The following is a 21,277-nucleotide window of genomic DNA, read 5'->3' as shown; positions in this document are numbered from 1 at the left end:
AATGCATGGTTTTGTTCATTCAGATTCACTTTTCCAAGAGACTTTATACAGGCAAGACCTAAAGACAGTAAGACAATGCTTGGGTGGCGACCTTTTGTGCTAAAGGACCAAGGTTTCAGGAATAAGGGCTGTAGTCTGCCTGTCTGCTATGAAAAAAACAAAAAAAAAAATCACTCTTGACTGGAAAAGCACACACTTTTCTACCATTCCACTAATGCAAGGTAAGCAGGGCGGGGGGGGGGGGGTGGGGTGGGGGGGGGGGTGGGGGGGGGTGGAATCAAACAAAACCAGAAAAACCCCACACTTAGAAAGGAAGGAGTAAGCAACTCTGTACTTTGATGGTAAATGCCCACCCAGCATGGCCCTTTTTGTTTCTATAATGCATGTTTCCCTGTTCACTCTGTTTTTCACGTGATGTTTGACTCTATTCTACTAGGTTTACAGCAGCTGAGTTATAATTTGATATGATAACGGGCAACACAAGAAGTGTGACTTGCAACATGTTACAGCCTTTGTAGAAAGCAAATTGGCACCTAAATTACAGTATTTGTGTATTACAGTTAAAAAGAGAACTCCACTACTTGTTAAAGCAGAACACATTTGCTATCTTTTAAAGCACAGACTTCTGCTTTGCTGACCTGCCCACATTTCACCTCTATGCAGCTGAGAAAAACTTTTCTGTCAAACAAAATGGATGTTCTTATGCAAAAGCCCCAGGTTAGTTCCTTGTACCAATCTTCTGGAATCCACAATTCCGTATTTGCCATTTATGTTTCATAAGATGAGGGATCCATTGCCTTCTATGAAGGCTTCTCTGAAATTATCATCCTGCCTCCCACCATCGACACTGTAAAATAGTAAATTAGTTTGTAATTGAATTTTTCTTATCAAGGCTTTCCCCAGTAAGTTGTAGAGGCCTTCAGTACTTGTTATGCTTCTTCCCTAAAAGGTATTTATAATGTGGTTATCTCTTCTTCTTGAGTCTGTCAGGCAGACTAAGCTCTTCAAGCTGCAGAGCAAACTTTCTCCAGCCAGTTTGTTGGAGAGTTTTTCCTTTCCTTTCTTTTTTCTTTTTTGCACCTTTTGAAAATTTTGACACCAACACAGAATGCCTTATCCTGGTATCTCTCTCATCAGTACAATCACCCTAGTCTAGCCCTCTCATGTATATGCCTAAGAATTAGTTTTAGACATTTCTCCACAGCACTACACTCAGAGCTCATGTGCTAATACCCACCTCCTATGACCCCTAAAATCATTTTTAGTCACTGCTTTCCAGATATTTCCCACTACATAAGTTTCACTCATACATATGGAGCTAGAAAGGACTAAACCATGCTGTGCTAAGACACCTGCACCTTTATTTTCAGCCCTGAAAACACGGCAGGGAAAATGCCACCCATCCCTGAGATGCAGACATAGACGTGGGAAGGAACAGGTGGAAAGAGGCTCCCTGCCTTTTCCTGGCACCTTTCCCCATTTCCAGAAAGGTAGAAAGAGGTCCTCAGCAGCCTCAGGCTGTTAATAATGACGACAATGCTCAGTTAGTAATGAGTTTTGCAGTATTTAGTATTTTCCTTAAAGCCTAAAGTCTAATTCTTCATTAATTTTTAAAAGAAAAAATAAAAATGTATTTTCAGCCTTCAGCTTTAAAAGGAAATACTTGAAAGTGTGACCAACGGGTTACATTAAAACCATAAAAACCTATGTAGAAGGCCAGAACAAAGAATGCCATCGTTGTTTTGGATTTTCTTCATCTAGTGATTTTTAGGCCAATATCCTGACAGGAAAGGGGGAGGAGTGGGGCTGTCAGTACTGTATTCAATGAGTATAATCACACTGAATTAGCGCTAAGGGGTTTAGAGAGAGGGAAAAAAATACTATTCCACAGAGTTAATATAAAGTGAGCTTTCATGTACATACAAACCCACAAGGAGCAAGCTACTGCCTGCTGAGACTTATTTGAGAGCCAAGGGATTGATCGGACTCGGCCAGCCGTTGCTTAAGAAAAAAGCTGCGGTTGTGAATTATTGTAAAGCAGTATTCACATGATTGATGGGTTTACCCCCACCACCACATTTGTTTCAAAGATCCATTTTGTCTTCTGTGGCAATGGTGTGAACTAACCCCTCTCACAACGGCTGGCTTGATTTTCCAAGGCTGGTCCAAGGTCTAGGAGCCCAATGAAGCTTTCATCTCACGCAGCCATGTGACTGGGAAAATGGGAAAGAGATGCCATTTAACACCCAGGCTTCTGAGGAGCACCATAACACCAACCTCCTCAAATAGTCTGCAAACTTTCTGCCGTCAGACCAGCCAGCTCCTCGCAGGCCTGGAGAATCATCTTTGAAGGAGCTCTGCCTCTCACCTCCCTTGCAGTCTGATACTCCACCCACTTTTCCTTACATCCAAGGGAGCATAAGGTATATTTATTTCATCTCTTGCCTTTTAACCCAATTTGCTGTCAGCAGTAGACACTTTTTTTTTTTCCTCCATCTTTTTCCCCCATGGAGAGCAAGAGAAAGCCTGAACTCTGTATGCAGAAAAGAATCCAGAGACTCCAGGTAGATTTGTGATAGGATTTCTCCTCAAGCCTCAGGCGCTGTAAATTAAAAGAAGGAGTTACAATAGCCAAGGGAATGGGGGAGAACAACCAGAAATGAGCCCAGATCATGACCAGCTTTTACAAAGCTCCCGAAATCTTCTGAATTGACAGTATGACGCAGAAAGCCAGACTTCCACGGAAGCCCAATCATACGCCTGCTTAGGAACAGGCTCACAGCATCGCAGGAATAGCTTATTCAGCCAGGAATAAATCTGTTTGTGTCAACTGCAAACTGCCCTGTGCTCTTCCTAGTTCCCAGGAAGGTACTACATACATGAATAAGATTTCTTTTCCCTTTATGAGTTAAATACATTGCTTAAAAGGGGGGAAAAATCCAAACAAACAAACAACAGAGCATTAAATACTATTAGCTACACCGAGCTGGCTGCAGGCAAGTGAAATATAGCCTTCCCACTCACAACTCTGCAAATGCATTTCACACTGTGTCCACACCATTTCAGTTCTCTTGCCCTGGACTTCCCTAAAACCATGTGTCTTATCCTACAGAATCTCCTCTGTATTGAGAGTCCTGTTCTAGCCACAAGGAGAAAAAACGATGCATTGCCACCCCAGTCATCTGGGTCACTGTACTCCCTACCACCACACTGCCAGCATTTCTTCATCGCTACCTGCCCCCGCAATGTGAAAGCCCTTAAATCCCAGCCGCTCCACCTGCCATCCCAGACCCGGCCCTGGGAAAGGCACGTAAGAGCACAGCAGCTTAGCTGGTTTTACAGTGAACGTTAGGCGGGGGAACTTATTGGAGTGTCCCGCCTTGGTTTGTCATGGCACGTCGTAAAAGTTCTCCATCCTCAGGTTTAGAGCACTTTGTAATCTTTGCAGTCCTTTTTTGGTCACCGCCTTCATCTGTCTTGATAGTTACAGCAGATGTTGCAAGAATCACAAATGCCAATCCCAAACGCTGTGAGAGATGTCCACCTAAAAAACCCAGCCTCCAAAGAGGCAGATGCTGAAGTAGCATCAAACGTGGTCAAACATATTCCAGCCACTACACTCGATTCTCGCTTGGAGATACAAATTCTCAGGCCAAAATGTGTCATGACTGAAAGCATCCAGTAGGTTAGTCCCTGTGCATCCAAGTTATTAGCGACCCATACAAACCACGACTACAGCTCAGCTGTTGTGGAGTGACTGGGTTAGCAGATGAACATTCAGCATCCTCTGCAGCGTACAGAAACTGCTGCCAGACCTTCTCCTGCTATCCTACAGTCATGTTTCCAGATTTTATGTGTGCATTTTATTAACCCCAAAGGACAGCATGTTTCATTTCTCTGAAAAACTCTCTCAATTGCAGAGAAACCATCCAATTTGTCAGGATCATTTTGACTGTTACTGTGCTTGTGACCTCTATTGTTGTGATTTGCAAGCTCTACACGCGTGATTTCTGCTGTACCATGCAACCAGGGAAGGAGGAGAATGGGATCAATGGCAGGTTATGCTGGGACCTCAGAGAGCTGCCTGCAGGCTGCAAACCACATGTACAGAAAAGCACACCATAAGACAACGCCATAAATCCTGTGTGAGTTGGGGGGGGAACACAAGAGCAGCAGAGTATACTAGCATTATCGGTGGGCTAATATGACACTGCTGTGTTAACAAAGCCGTCAAATCCCATAGATCCACCATCCAAAGCCAAAGGCTCACTCCAGCCCCAGGAGGCCGGGAGTCTTTGTTTCTACCTGTTGTATGACAAAAATGTTTCCATTGAGCTCTGATCAGTACACTAACTGTGTGGTTCAGTCCAGCAGCAATAGCATAGCAGCTGGATGTGAAACACAGGTGTGCTATTAAGAAAGGTCAAGTTACTTCATTTCTAAAGCCTATGTGCAGTGGAGTACCATTAAAAACAGACACATTTTTCTTCTTGTTCCACCTAAACAATGACTTACTTTAAACAAAAGCTACTTGTTGTCACCCCTTAATTTGTCACGCTCAGAGACATCGTAGGCAAGTGATCAAAAAGCACCATCATTAGAAACAGGAGGTTAACTGCAACTTCGGTTGGCTTCTGTTACTGCTGATGCTGCGTGTGTCATGGCAAAGGCTGTAACACATTTAGCGACTCACATGATGACAAGAAGCACTAAGCCCTTGTGCCCATTCACAGAACCCTGCATAAAAGCCGCTTGAGCTCATCAAGAATAGGAACGAACTCTTTCTTAAGTCCAGCCCAATCCAGTTAACAGGCTTATATGGAAATGCTGAGAGACAGGGCTTGTAAGTGGCAACGCGCCTCACTTGCACGCACTCGTTTGCTAAAAATTAAGGCAGAACGAGGTTCATAACGGCCTCTTTCCTCTCTATACATTACTTTACAGATGCTTTTCTCTAAAGATATGAATTTAAGAAAGGGCTCAAGTGACCTTTGTGATTAGTAATCATTACTATAAATCTTGTTCCACTAGCACCAAGAAAAAAAAAAATCCTGTTAAATACAGAAGCCCATTTCTGTCTTCCTGATCAATTAGCCTTCCCTTCCTGCTTTTGGCATATGTTTGTGTAAGTTGATTTGCTTCTGCTAAAGAGATGCCAGCTTGCATCAAAATAGAAAGAAAAGATGCACAGAGGCTTTGAGATTGTTTGTTGTGACATCAGTTGTCCCTATCTCTCTCACTCCATCTGTGCACAGAGATGCAGCCTGGGGAAGTGGTTGCTCCTGACCTTCTGCTGAGGAGCAAGCACAAAAGTGGGTGCTCAAAACCTGTCCTTCCCACCATCACCGAGCATGCGGGATAGCTCCAAAATGAAGACTGCAACAAAAGATTCCTCCCATTCAAATGCTTTGGGATTCATTACTTGAAAGGTAATAGCCTTAAAGTATCTGTAACCTCAACTTGTCTTGATTTTCCATAATAGAAATCAGGGGGAGAGACATCAATTTTGCCCAGAATATGAATAATTCTAGGAGTTAAATGAAAGACATTTTAGAAGTATAAGTGTTACTATGAGAAGTTAGTATTAAAAACATTCTCTGTGAGATGCAGAGAGACTAAGTCAGCATCAGATTAATTGAATACAGCCAGACTTAAGGGAAAACAGGTAGTTTTCACAGGATATTCCAACTCTGACAACATTCTTGTTTTCAAATCGTTGTCTACTTACCACAGCTGGAAAGCATCAGGGCATCAAATTAGATGTACATGAGTGCAACCAGCTTGCATTTCTGGTATCACAAACAGCTTCCTGGAGTACAGTTTGCTCAAGTATTAATCAAAAAAAAAAAAGGCAGTAACAAAAAAGTGTTAATGACAAATTATACAGCCAACCTAAATCACAATGAACCTATATATTTATATATGCATTTAGTTGCTTCAGTGACTTTAGGTCAGGCATGTAGCTAAAATGCTTAGAGGGGATTCTTCTAAAAGGAGAAAACATACAACCTTGAGCTGTACTGGCACACACATTAAGTAAGTAAGAAAGAGGAAGAAGTCAGAAATACAAATATGACTTTTCAGGCCCTCTTCAATGAGCATTTCCCTGCAGGGAGGTACATTAGGGGAGTGTTTCCAACTACAAATTCTGAGGTACAGTCTTGAGGACGGTGGAACACAAGCCTCCAAGTCAGACAAAAGATGATCAATGTAAAATACTTAGTGATCAAATTATGATGACATTACAATTTTCTAGAAATGTGAAAATGATATAATTTTTATAAATGTTTTCTTGTGAGCATGATCAATCCATATGGTGGCAGCTGGTTTGAAGCTTGCAGAAAGAAAGGCTACAATTAGTTAATCCCAAACAATGGAAAATAATTGATTCAGGAATTAGACAGGGCTACATTTTCAGACTAATTCTGAAAGGGAAAATTGCCACAGTTCAGATATATTTCCATGGGCTATAAATATAGAATTAACTCACAATCCTTTGAAATCTTCACCCCAAAGTTATTACACGATTGGTGGTGGATGCTACAACTGGGAGGTTGTCACCAGTCCTAAGAGAAGTAGGCTTCAAGAAGCACAGTATTTGGGAGTCACCTATTTCTGTTCCCTGTGAGTCCTCCTTTATTAAAGCATGCAAGGAATGAGCACAGATATTCTGAAAGGACACCAAAGTGCAATCACTGATGATACTCCTGGCCACTCAGAAAAAAGAAAAAAAAAGAAAAAAAAAAAAAAAGACTGCTTAAATGTAGTTTAAGAATTTAGTCACTCACAGAATATCCTTAAGAGAAAGAAAATGGAAATCCAGCCCAAGTGAAACTAATAGAAGAGAACAACTTTGGCAGGGGAGATGCAAAAAGGAGATTAAGAGGTCCAAGAGCAAGGTTGAGAAACAGGGAGGTAAATACGTAGTGACAAGTAATAAGGCATTCCTTAAGCACATGGGAAACTGCAACTCCAGAAGAGCCGGTGGGTCCTGTAGACTATACTGCAGACTACCCTGACGCAAAGTCAATGACGGCAGAAAAAGAGATTGCACAGAAGTTAAATGGTTCCTCTGCTTCGGTTTTCAATTCAAAGTAGGGAAGAGAGAGATGCATGCCCTAGGGTGATACAAGTAAAGAACTTGAGGCAGAACTGCCAGACAGAATTAGGGGAAATAAAATAAAGTAAATAATAAAAAAAACCCAACTCAAGAAATTCGATTGCACTAAACTGCATTTCCAGACCTGAGAAAAATCAGTTAAAGGCAAGTGTAAACTAGCTAGCCTGAAACAGAAGCCCCACAAACTAGAAAGTTCTAAAAAAGCACATTTTTCACAATGATAAAGCATGCCTCGCTAATCTACAAGAAGCCTTTAAAAACCTATCCTGACTATTTTTCACTAGATGTAAATTGTTTGGATTTTCAAAGTCTTTGAAACAAGCTATTAGGAGAGCTTGGTAATCTTGGGATAAGAGGTAAGGTCTTGTCACTCTTTAAATATTAGTCCAGCAACTAAGAATCCCAGGGTAAGAACAATAACCAGTTCTTCCCTACAGAAGGAGGGGTGTAGCACACAAAGGATCAGCCTAGATCAGTGTTGTCGAGTGCATTTATGAAGTATCCAAAAGAAAGAATAAAAAACAAGGTAACAAAATGTGCTGCTCTTGTAAAATGGTATTAGTCAACAATATGGAGGTCCTTGTCCTTGCAACTACCCAAGCAACTGGACAACACAAATAGCAGATAGAAATCACCCTAGACTCATTGAAGTCTAATGGAACAAAAATCTATATATGCTTATATACCACTATATACCAATGATTACTGAATTAACTTCTAGACACCAAAAAAGTCCTGGAGACAAATTATGTCATACCTCTGTGCTTAGCAGAAGAGTCTTTTCAGACTAGACAAAGATTTATAATAGAGCTTCTAAAATTTTAAACTGTAATATGAAAAAAGTTTGACTGTGGAAATTACAATGCAAGTATAGAATGCCAGGTTAAATTTCAGCTAAATGTGCTCACTAAAATAATGTCATGAATTGTGAGCACACTTAGAAATAAACAAGCTGAAACATTTTGCTGATTGAGAACTAAGAGTGGGGCTATTAAAGGCCACTGAAAATGAGACACATGAGAGAATGTGTAATATTTATGAAGTGTGACCTACTACACTATTTAAATAGAGGAGAGGTTAAAGCAAAGAGAAGTTTGGGTTATGAAAATAAGGACATTAGAGACACAAGAATTCAAAATTAAGATTAAGGAAACCTCAGCTCTTCAGAGTTATGGAAATATATCTTCAAAACCAAAATAACCTGTGCGTGGTTTATCTGTTCGGGGAAAAATCCATTCCATACCTATGTACATTTAAAGCTAAGGAAGATGAAGGCCACTTGCAAAGAGTTTTAAGCAGTCCGCATAACCCTAGTTTTACAGAACTCGACCCATGCTCTTCCATCCACTTTCATATCTTGGACAATTGGACTGCTACTCACAGGGCGTGATCCACGTCTTAGAAAAATCCAGACCTATTTCACAGCCTGATACAGCTTCTGCTATAGAAGCAGTAGTAGCCTTCAATAGTTTAGCTTTGCAAGGTGGCAAAACTGGGACTGGACAGGAATCTGAGCAAGGAAACTAGAGAAGTAGGTGAGGCTGCGCAATGTGAGCAGCTCACCTGGGATCAGCTGCTGCATCTTGGAAATTCTGCTACTCCAAAAAGTTTTTAGGCCTAGAATACTTTTTTAAACCTGGAGGAATAGAAGGCAGATATAAATGAGAGTAAAAAAAATATCCCCTTAATTTCACAGAAATCACACACTGCATCAGGCAGTGAAAACTATACTTGTTGTAGGCTAAGAGTCTACTTAACACTGAACAAAGGCTAAAATGTCTTTTGCAACAGAAGCTATGATTGTATGGGGGGGAGGGAGAAGGGAAAAACCCCCAAACACCATGTACTGTGGAGCAATTGAAAAGAACATGCACAAGTCTTTGGGAAAAAACAGAATAAAAAAATCCATTTTTATTCAATTCTATAATTATAGTAGTAATAATTGTAAATAACAATTATAAATTATTACAACTATTTTTAAAGAAATAATGTTGTAATAATTTACAACTATTACAATTGTTTACAAATGTTTACAATCATTACTATTATATGTGCAATTAAAATTGTACATATGAATTATATTCTAATTTTCAAAGGTATACTTTGAAAAAAATTTAAACTGACCAGGAAACAATAAATTTGAGAAAATGCTCCTCGTTCCCCATCGCTGTATACTAGACCACTCTTTTTGTGAGACATCGTGATCATAAAAATGCCATAATGAACAGCATCAGCTGGACATTATAGGGCATCATGAAGAGCTTACTGTAGCCAATGTATCTATCTCATATGTAGGCTCAAGTTCTTGTTTCCATTCCCTCAATACCCATTAAGTGCTGCAAGTGTTCAGATGTGAAATATTTCAACCTCAATTTTTCTTGACTTAGATAATTTACACTTCACAGACTTCTCCTGCTTTGGGTTTTTTGTTGTTTCAGAATTTCCTATTTAAATAAGACAAGAAATTCCCACCTACCATTACTTGAGAAAGCTCAGTTGGTAAAATCCCAACTAGAATTAGAGCCTTATTGCACATGCTGAAGGTGTCAATACAGAAAGATGTGAACTTGTCATTTATAGTACGTGTTGCGCAACTGGGAAATCTAAAGTTAGATAACACATTTTTTGCTACACATCCCTACAGTTTGGAAAGTTTCTCCAAACAGAGACTCACTTTTGACGTATGTGTGTGTAAAGCACAATGTTGGGGTAAAGTGTCTACACATCTCTCTTCCCCCCCCCCCCCCGTAAAATGCACAGTCTCCATATTCACCCAACCTACAGTTGTGGTTAGCACAAGAAAGAGGGACTCTTATTTAAAAGGACTACTCCCTTGTTGATATAGTCATAAATAATTCAAGCTAAACTATAGTACATAGCAATTAAATGAACAAAGTACGTGCTGTAATATACCACCTTTGTTTCAAGATTGTATGGCTTTAAAAAAAAAAAACAAATGCAAGAGCAGCTCGTGCTTAAACAGATGTCCAGAAAAATACCGAGTGAAGCTGCCAAAGGCCCCCACGGTAAACGTATTGCTATAAAACTTATCACAAGAGATTTCATCCCCACCCACTCATAAGGCACCTGAACATACACTGTGTCATCAAGATATTTTTATCTCCACTAACTGTGTTAAACTTATAAATCAAAGCACTGACCAAGCAAAGGTTTCACATGCACTTTTCCATTTACATTGTCTAAGTAAATCCCACTGGTCTCAGTGAGGTAACTCATAGCCCATAAAGCTGTTCCAATGTACGAGACGTGCAAAGACTATAGCTCAAATTGCAAGCGATTGAGAGAAGAGACTGATGCCTCTTAAAACACATGCACCTATAATCCCAATGGCCACTCAATATTAATGAGTCCAAAACACAAACTAAACTCCATGTCCCATTTAAAGACAGGTTCCTGAGCTAACAAGCACAAAGGGAGTGGAGCTTGCCTTTTCTTCTTTATCACCCCATAAACACGGTTCCCACGCTATTTTGCGAGCACAGGGAAATTCCTGAAAACTAGATTCAATGTAGATACCCCTATTTAGGCAGCCCGTAATCCCTGCAGCTCTTTATAAATCCTCTGCTGGTGGATGATCTATTTACGATTAGTAATAGAAGGAAAATGAGAGTAGCCTTTAGGCTCCTCTGAACTCTGTAGGTCTTTGGTCAAATGGGCCAGAGGATCACCAAATCGTAACTGGTTCCCCCATGGCCTTCTGGGTTTTTTTTGTCCCTCTGCTGCAAAAGTTAGCCTAGAAGAGGAGGAGGCCTGCAGCACGGCGCAAGTATGCTAATGCCATAACATAGCAACTGCCATGCCAATGGCAATCACACACCCACCCACTCGCATGCTTCTGCCAAATAATCGCTTAAGCAAACATCAACCACAGAGATTAACAAAAGCATCTGACAACGCGCAAATCAGACCAGAAACACGGGCTGAAGGGACAGCTTAGGAAAGTGAGGATTTATTAAGTGAAATGACATGAAGTTCCTGAATCAAAGCTTTCAGTGTTTTTGGAAGATTGCTGAAAATCCTATCTGTTGGCCTTAGAGGGAAAGCTAGTAGATTTTTTCCATCCCTCGGTCCCCACTGCATATCAGCTGCACCAAGGCAGGTTTCTAATAAAAGCAAGTGACTCTTGCGCAAACAAAAACATCTTTGTGACCCCTGGGAAGGCAGCAATCCAAGCAAACAACCAGGCAGTCAGGTGGCACGAGCTATGAGGAAGCAATCAGAGCATCTCAGGGGCCTTTCGTCAGCACCAGAAGGAAAGCTAAGCTGCTACCATAGAAGACTGGGTTTCCAGGAGAAACCACCCTAGGCAGAACAAGTTGTTCAAACTATTTCTGTTTAATATGGTGGGGAGGCTACTTTTGAACACATAATTTTAATTGTTCAAACTAAAGGAACAAAGTGTTTTCCTACCAGAATTAAGGCAGAGTATCAAAACAATCTTGTGACTTCTCTTTAATTTACTAAAAGGTGCTTCACTCCAAAGGCACTTCCAATGAAAGTAATGAGATTCTGCTGCAAGAAGTGCAAGAAGAGTCACAACCATTTAACAGCATTATAACTCATTTGTGTCGTATTTTGAAGAATTTATCACCAAAACAAAGGGGAGGGCACCCTTTCTAAATCTTAGGCTGAATTCTATAGTCCTTATTCTGATTAAGCTCTTGCCGAAGTGTCAACTTTGCCTGAATAATGGTTGGAGGATGTGTGTCTGGTTTAGTAGTAATGTGTGCTTGACAGGAAGAATGGTTCTTAGTGAGCTGGAAAAGATCTCAGTATAGAAATGGAAGAAGTTCAGTTGTCCAAAAGCAAACTGTGACCTTGTAGTGCCGTAACAATGCAGAGATGGCACCATATTAGAGGTGCCATCTTTCTACCAAGGCTACTTTTAAGTCCCTTCCTGTATCACTTTAAAAGACAGAAGACCTTTCTTAAGAGATCCATCCATTACCATCTAACAAAGGGCCTAGAAGAACATCACAGAAATGTTAAAATGGGTATTTTGAGCCAATGTCATTCTCCCCACTCTTGTTTGCATGCTGTACACCTGTAAAAAAGACTAAACACCTGTAAAATAGTTATTTTAAAATACAAAGTTTTTGATATAAGAACTACCTACACAGAGCATTAAGCACATTTTGGATGCTCCTGTCACGGAGGGAAAGATGCTCCAGACTGTGAGCCTTCTGTTGCTGGCTACAGATGGGCGCATACATTTGCATTGCACTACTAAGGCTCTTTTGCACTTTGGAGATACATGATGTGTGAGAAGTATAGCTAAAAAAATAAATACATAAATAAATCTGTTGTACTAGTGATCCAGTCGAAACAAGTAAGCCTTAAATGAAATAGTCAGATCATCTTTAGTTGGTTATGAAACTAATGCCATTGTTCGCATGGGTCTGAGAAACAAAACCCAAGAACAAAACAGGTTTTGTGCCTGATATTCAATAGAACTGAATCTGAGAAGCCAGTTAAGTCATTTTCATTGCAATCAGACAGGGACACTCTGACTGCTTGTGTCAATACACAGGGAATTCCTCCTTTCTTATATAACTGTAGAGCACAATTATCCGGTTTTTACCTTTGTAATCCTCAGGGACAGCCTAAGGCCAAAGGCAGATGCAGGTAGCAAAGTCAGATGGTGAAGACAACAGCAGAGTGGTCTATCTTCCTTAATGAGCTCAGAAGATCAAGACCAACTTTGCACTCAAGACTGAGAAATAGACTACCTCCACCTCACTGCCAACATCACTAGTGCTGTGCCTGTCTCCACTGCCAGCTGGACCAGCCCCACTAAGACAACAGAGCATCAGCTCAGGTGCGTGGAGAGAGGCTTGCTGAAGGAAAGAAGAGCCCATTCAGCCTCCTCTTCCCTCCCAGTTGTTCTGTCTGGTTTTACTCCTGGGAGGAGAACCTGTACAGATAGTGAGTTGCTCCAAAAATACTGTTTGAGGATGGCAAAAATGCTATTTCATTTACGCTGTTAGCTAGCTATGGACCATGTCAAAGCAGCATGTGGACTGAGGTATTAGAGAATTTCTCCTCTTTCTCTTCCCTCCCCACAGGCACTTGATGATGGTATCATCTACAAGTAAATAAGGGAAGTTTACAAGGTCCAAGCTACACTCAAACTCCGTAGAAACTAATGAGGAAGGAAGATTTTTATAACACTCTCGTGAAACATTTAATGAGCTCTGAAATAGTGCTGGCAGGCCTCAGAGGAGAAAGGTCCAGTTTAAAATTTAACTTTGCAGTTTACTAAATGGCAGTGGACTGGAGCCCCAAGCACTATTTATTTTCAAAGACTATTTTTATCAGAAAATCCCCAACTCCTGTAATGCTCTTCTGCTCTAAAAGTCTTTACCCCTCAGCTGCAGCTGCCATGCAATCAATGGCACCTGCCAAGCAACATGCTCCTAGGGCCCAAATTAACATATTAATACTTTTTTTTTTTTTAATGTAATGAAACTGGATTTTGCCTCAGACATAGTCAGCTCTACCCCTCACCTCCAGAGGTTATCCACATTGAAACCAGAATCTATTTTTGGAGTGGAGGGACGGAGGGGATGGAAATCACCTGGCTGCATCAGTAATATATCTAGCTCTTTATTATAGTCACATTCCCCCTTCTCATCTCCCATGAAACTGCCTACAGATGTGTTCTCTCAACCTTCGGTCTGAAAGACATTAAAAAGCAGTCTGCAAGATGACTACAGTTTTTAAAAAGTCACTCCCACATATGTAAGCAAGGAAGGAAATGAGAAAAGTTAAAAAAAAAAACAAAACATGGTGCCGCTGCAGGAGGTAGAGCCAGATATTTTAAATGGTTCAGTGATTCTATTCCTTGCAATAAAATAAGGTGAGACATATTGGCCAAGAGAGTGTCTAGTTTGGTAAAGTCCCACTGACCCTTTCTACCATGATAAGGTAAGCCATTGCTAAAAACTTAACAAACCAAACTACTTTAATACCACTACATCAAACACCACCTGCAACAGGGCCTTTTAAGTCTTAAAGGTCCTTACCTTTCACTAGTGAAAAGACTGTAGGAGCCTGAAGAGGGTCTGAAAAGTATTAATGAACTTGGCATCACAAAATCAGTTCTGGCAACTCAGAACAAACAAAATTTTAAGCAGCAAATTCCATACTGACTGCCAACTCTGATTTCATGGGCTGGATCAAGTTCATGTTAAAGGTAGTGGAATTAAAGAATTTCTCCAGCTGATGACTGCCTCTGTTTGATACAAGATCAACGGTTTGCAAAGCATATTTAAATTTAAAAAAAAAAATCTACTAGTCTTTATTTAGTGTCTATTACTGTTGGCACAAATAACAGCTATCAGTCCCTTAGAAGTTAATGACGTACAGAAGATACGCCTTTTCTCATCTTGTTTAGTTGCTGCTGTGTCAATCCACACAGACACCACCATACTGTTTCTTACGCAACTACAGTGGTCTGTGGGTTATTGTAGTAAAACAAAAACATCCATATTACAGAAGACATTGGTTGCTCCTTTAATTTCATTTTTCCACAGTGCTTCTGCTGAAGAAATTGATGTGAGACAACGGACTCAAATTTCCCCCAAGTCTCCTCAAATGCACACTGAACACTTGACAATGCCCATTTTTCTATTTTCCTCTCCACGGCTCCATCGGAGAGGACCCTCTATGCATTCAGAGTAGCACAATGGAGAATGATTTCCAAAGCATTAACTTGGAGCCATTGAAACTTGGATGTTTTCAAAATTACTCTATTGTGCTCAAAGGATTCTAGACTACCCCAGCTACTCTAGAAGAGAGTCTTTTTCCCTTTCTCAAAACGTCCATCCCTTGAGCCATGCCTGGAGTGCATTGTTCGGGCTGATTCCTTAGTGCAGCGAGTTCCATCAGTCAAAGCTCAACAGATACAAATAATATCAGGATATGGATATAAATTAGTGCGACAGACCCTAAATAGTTTTGACAGGTTTAGTAAGTATATATAGCGACACAGAATGCTATTCCTGCTGTCAGACATCAATATGTAGACAGAAGATTGGGGGCACCATGGAAACTCAGCGACATAAGAGTGGTATTGATTGGATAGAAAATGAGGCTGCAATTTAAGCTTAAGGCTGCCAGAGATGCCAAGAATGGAGAATGAACTCCAGCAGTGAATTTTCAGCATAAGCTCCCTGTGAACAAGCCAGTCCAAGAAGGATAAATCAGGGACAAGCTCACCAGGGATATGGGTCGACTGAACACAGGCTACCCTAAACAGATGAGAATCACTCTGTGTGTGCGCGCGCGTTACAGTGACCTAGTTCGTTCAAAGACAGCATTTTGAATGGTTTATTATAGAGGCTTGAAACAAAGAGATTTCCTCAATTAAAGTCCTGAAATGAATCCTCTAAATGAAAATGCTTTGGATACACTGATCAGCGAGAGGTTGTAAATATCGAAGCAAAGCGTACATTGTTAAAGACCAGTTCCCACAGAAAACACCACGGTGGGAGTGTAGGTAATGAGGGGGCCTGAACAGAGTAGGAGGTTTCATGAGCAATGTCAGCTCCATCCCTAATGCCCTACTGTTACACTAAAACACTTGTTACACTATAACACTTAATAAATCATATCTTCCCTGCTGCAAAAACACACTAAATTGAGTATGAGCTAAATAAGTGCATTTTCAGAGCTCTTGTAAAGGATTATTTTTAATTGTTTTCTGAGGACTCAGGAACAACCGTTCCCAGAATGATTGAGAAGAAACATAGGACATGTCAGGGAAGTACCTTGCTGGAGCTGTGACTGATGGAAGTCAGCTAAGTAAAATACTCACATTAGCGACAGAAAGATGGCTCTACACAAAACACCCATCAGTACAGCTGTGTCAAGAATAAGATAAGCCTCCAAAGTGTCCTCAGTGTCAGTATGGGCGTAAAGGAATATAGGCATATGGTAGTGGGATAGCAGCACTATGTTTTGTAATACTATAGTAAGACCAACCTTCTGCTGGCAAGGATGTATCAGCCACAGACTGAATCTCAAATAACTGGTAATAGACATCTGGATAATTGCAAAAAGTCTGGTTTTCTTAGGCCACTTCTACACTATAAACAAAGACTTACCATTTGTAAAAGAAAGATTTGTTGCTGGCTTCCCTTTTTTTCACCCAAGAGCTTGCTCTGGCTAAAGTCAGTAAGTTTCTGTCCTTCAATTTCATCCAAAGCTTCCTAAGTAGTAAGTCACCAAAGAGTTTAGCTTAGCCTGGAGACAGGAGTATACTAAACCCTTGCTTTCCTTCTCTTTAGGAAGAGTCATTAAATTATGCAGCATCTTTTTTTGTTGCTGCTTTTTTTTTTTTTGTTCATCCTCTCCAATGAAGTGTCCTCTCCATTCACTTCCAAATTTTCATTACTGCAGCAAATTAACAAGTTTTGTCACAAATACACAGGTTCCTTTTTCCCTTCGGACCATTTCTCTTGATCAAAAGTTCAGACTTCTTTTTTCTTTTTTTTAATTCTTATTTCTTTGCAGGGAAGAAACAGAAATACACAGAAAAAAAAAAAAACCCTATAAAATTTGCTTTGTAAATCAGCTCAAGCACACTGTCCAGAAAATATAAAAAACAAGTATTTCTTTATAACAATTTTTTCCATATCCTTCCCTTCTCTCTCTTTCTCTCCATCCCGTCCCTCCTCCTCCCTAATACAAGCAGTTACACGCTCAGTCTATTTCTTGTCCAAAAAGTTGAACTTTGCTAAAAGCTCAAAAAAAATCAAGGCCCAAAGGGAAAACAAGGAAATAGCAGAGTTCAAGAGTTGATGTGCCACAGGTAAAGTGTTCTTCTACTGCAACACAAGTCATTTAGAGCAAACAGGATCTAGTTAAAACACCTTCCACTATCCATAGCTGCAGGGTTATCTCACAGAGAAAGATTTAATGCACATCACAAACATTTCCACGATGTTCCCAAGAACCAAGTAGCCTCTGGGGTTTACAGCCTAGAATCCAGCTTCAGCACATACCACAAAGCTAATGCACATCATCGCCAAGGCAAACCACTTGCAGTGTGGGGGAGAGAGGTGTGCGACATCCAGCTGGAACATGTAACAGGAGCAGATGAGCTCCTGAAGAATTAAGACTAATTTTTCCCTATGAAAAGCTCTGCTTTTAAAAAGGAGAGGATGAAAGGGTGTGAGGAGTTAGAAGCATCAATGTTGGAGACCATAACACATTTGCAGAAGAATCTGTATACTCAACAGGAGGAAACTGTGTTTTCACTGTTGTTAACAGATTTTCTCCCAACTGATCCCCCCAGAGGAAATAAAAGACGCAAACTAACGACGGCAAGTTTTAAATAGATCTATCAGCACTTGCTAGATTCAGTTGTTCCACAAGAAGTAAACTAGGGATAAGAAGGCAAAGTCCCAAGAAAAATACCAGTTAAAGTGCTCGGTCTGAGGGTACAATTTAACCTCATTATCCGGAGTCTCAGCCGGGACATTCCCGGCACACGGCGATTGGGACCTGCAGAGTTTGCCGCGTTGGGGTCACTCCGCTGCCCTTTTGTCCTCTCGAAACGGAGCAGCCCGAGGACTCCCGCCTCCCTTCTCCGCTGGGTCACGTCGCCCACCGCCGCCTCGCTCCTTCTCACCCTGCCTTGGCTTTTTAACGCTCCCACTCGCCGACCCACGGCCGCCACCCCGAGCGGCGCGGCCGTCAGGCGGACAGAGGCGGCTGCGCTCCCCACCACGGCAAAGGGCAGCGGGGACCGCGGCGCCCCCGCCACCCCGTTCCTGCTCCCGGGCAGCCCCAGACCTCGGCCCCCGCCTGCCCCTCGGACACGCGTCTCCGGGGCCGCAGGTGCCCCTTCCACCCCGCTGGGTCCGGGCTCCCACCCAACCCCACGCACCCTCTCCCCGGCACCCGCCGGGCGGCGAGAGGAGGTGAGGTGGGGCCGGGGCTGCGGAGCCCCGCTGGGGGAGTCCCCTGCAGCCGGGGCAGGGCAGGGGGAAGCGCTTCCCACCCACCCTCCCCCTGGGGGAGCGAGCACGGGGGCCACCATCCCTCGGGCGGAGCCCAGGAGCTCCCACCGGCCCCCCCGGACTTACTTCGGGCGGCGAAAGGCTCTTCTCCCGCAGCTGAGAGGGGCGAGCCGCGGGCGTCCCCGGTGAGCAGCGGCTGCTGCGGCCGCAGCGCGTCCCTTCGCTCCCCACGGACGGGCTCGCCGGCAGCCGCCTCACGCCCCGCTCCTCCCGCGCCCCGTGTCTCTCTCTCTCTCTCTCTCCCGCCGGAGATTTCTCGGCGAGATTTTTATACTGGAGGCAGGGAACCTGATCCGCGCTTTGACTCAGCAGAGCCCGGGCTGCGGCGAGAGGAGGGAGGCAGGCGGGCGCCGGGGCAGAGCGAGCGGCCGCGCTGCCCCCTCCTGTGATGCGGTGGGGGCGCGCCCGCCGGGCGGGTCACCCTCGGGGCAGCCTCGCCCCCGCCGCCGGGGGGTGGGGGGTGGGAGGGGGCGGGACGGGGGCGCTCCGCCGGCAGACGGGGCGCAGCGGCAGCTCCCCGTGCGCCCGCCGCCGAGGGAGAGCCCGGCCGGGCGGCGCGGCCCCCGCTGCGGCGGGGCTGGCTCGCCGGCCGGTAACGGGCTTTTAAGCCCAGGCAGCTTCCCCTCCTTCTTCTCACGGCACCCCCGGCCGCTGAGGGTGGGGAGCCGAGGGCGGGGGGGGCACCTCACGGTACCCTCCGGCCGGTGCGGGGGCTCGCCGGGGCTTCAGCTACCTTTACAGGCACAAACGTGCAGCTTTTGCCCGGGTAGCCCATGGCTGTCGGGCTATGGGGAGCTTCAACTTCAGCCTCGCTGACTTCCAGCTTGCCACTTAAACGCAGCAGCGTTGGACTGGAAATACTGCTGGGGAGAGGGAAAACAAAACAAAAGAAAACAACCAGCTTTTAATTTCAACTTGGGTTGAAAGTGCCATGAGAACAACTTTTGTCATGGCGTTTCAACGCTTCTGATTGCAGTGGTTGCTGGAGTCGTATCAAGACTTTCATTTAGGAGCAGGCTTTTCCAACTTTTAGGTTCATTACATCCATCGAGTAAGAGTGTTCCCCAATCCACAGGTTAATTTAAAACTACATGGACTTGTTCCAAACTCCAGGCAATTTCTATGTAATTCCCGATCCCCAGAGGAAGTTTCTGCCTTGATTTGAAAGACTGAGCCCATTGACTGCTTGGGTCTCAGCTGGGGTTGCAGCTTGCAGTTCCTGCTCCAGGTTTGCACAGAAATCCAGTTCAGATTCTTCTCCTGTTCCCAGAGGAATGAGCTAAAAAGGTAATTTGTCTGGCACTGTACACATTGCATCATCTAACACCTACCATCTGTGACAATGAAAAGCACTGTGCGGCTAGTCCCAGCGTGGGCAATTGCACCCACCTGGAGTCTTTCTTAGTAAAGTAAACTACTCCCTTCCATCCACACCTTGGCATCTTCTTTTCATCACTCAGTTATGTGTTTAGCCCTGGCATGGCTGTTCAGGATTTGCACCACCAGCAGATTTAATGACAGTGATGTAATTTAAAACAACAACTTTGATTTGCAATGTAAAGTGGTGGCTTGAGATGGAGAGAATATTCTTTCTAGCAGCTGGACGAGTGGAAATAAGCACTCAATAGTAAACTTCATCTTTGCATTTCAGACTATGCAAAGTTGAACGGATCCTTGATAGCTAGCTTGCATCTTCCTGAGGGCTTCTCAGTGAAATCCTGGCATCACAGTGCTAAGCACCACAAACATCTAGAGAAAGACACTTTCCATCGAAAAACACGTGGTAGTGGTCGACACTTTAAGCCCTCAGAGTTTCTCCATACAACCACAACAGCTCATTTCAGATGGTCAATCATGTCTGAGTAACAAAGAGAAAGTAGGAAAGAGGACAAAGGCTGATCTGTAAGTTCAGCTTGATTGAAACCAAAACAGATTGCATCAAAGTAGGTCAAGAGATCTCTTCCTTTCCTTACAGAAATCTAAGTCTTAGCTAAAACACTGAAAACATTTTCAGCTTTTCAGAAAACATGGAAACTTTCTGCAGAAAGAAACTGCTTTTCACAAAGAAAGATGTGCATGACTTTAGAGGCCTCGTTTGTCCACTAAATTTTAGAAGCAATGTCAATAGACACTCTTTGACTAAATTTGCTCACAGCTTTTCTCCATACCTGGCTTTCTGTACCTCAGAAATTAATTTCCTGAAGCTGAGTTTACATGCACAGAAACTAGTTTTATGTGATACGTCTTGGGTTTTGATTCAGAAAGTCCAATACATAACTGCAGACGAAGTTAACACAGCTGCTCAGAGGATAGATTATGGTCTGAAGCACCTATGAGTGAAAAAGAGAGTATCTCAGTTTTCGATTGACAAAAAGTAAATGTGTTTTAATGTTGATATTATTTCTGTCTCAATCTCACTTTGAGGCTTAACTGAGGTTTCCATTGCAATAAGCACTGTTCAAGTACAGAAGGATACTCTTTGCCCCAAATTGCCCACTGTGTTTGATACCTTTGATATTAATGGAGTATAACATTTGAATTTCTTGACTGAACCTTTGCTATTGGTATAGAACTTGTAAAGACATACAAGGAGGTGAGACAGTTGGTGAATACAGCAATCTTGGGAGGACCAATATAACTTCTGTTGCCAAGAAAAAGTAATGAACTATATGTTAATCACAGCCTCAAAGGTGTCTGTTGTGCTGGTTCCCAATGGGAAAGAACAGGACAGCATGAAGAAAAGGGATTGATGGAAGACAAGCTATGACCATCTACTTGCCACAGGGATATTTTCCCTATAAAAAGAACTGTGAAGGTGGAGAGGCTTATTTCAAGAACTTATCTGCTGTTTTGTCTCTCCTGACTTTGTTTTCCAGCCAATGCTTTATTTCCTACATGGTGTCTGGAACTACAGCTTAATCTGTGTTTCTTGTGACATCTAGACAAATCCATACTGAATATTACTTTTCTGGTCTGGACACACAGCTAACCTAGGAGAATTTGCTTGCAGATTGCCAGTGATACTTATCTTTGAAATCCTCAACATGTGTTTACAGCTGCTGGTTCCACTCCGATCAAAAAACAGAGGTGAGGAATGGACTGGCAGCTG

General features: G+C 42.7%; 1 protein-coding gene across 1 annotated transcript in view; it reads right to left on the bottom strand.

Annotated features, from left to right (window-relative positions):
* Positions 1–18,306, bottom strand: part of PTN (pleiotrophin) — a 77,663-nt gene extending 59,357 nt beyond the window's left edge. The window contains exon 1 of the mRNA XM_059815985.1: positions 18,235–18,306. The gene's annotated coding sequence lies outside the window, so the exon portion shown is untranslated. The remainder of the gene's footprint in view (positions 1–18,234) is intronic.
* Positions 18,307–21,277: the final 2,971 nt, after the last annotated feature.

Source organism: Gavia stellata, chromosome 4 (genome assembly GCF_030936135.1).
Source record: "Gavia stellata isolate bGavSte3 chromosome 4, bGavSte3.hap2, whole genome shotgun sequence".
NCBI lineage: Eukaryota > Metazoa > Chordata > Aves > Gaviiformes > Gaviidae > Gavia > Gavia stellata.
Note: the sequence above shows the minus strand (reverse complement) of the source record. Positions and strands in the feature narration are given on the sequence as shown.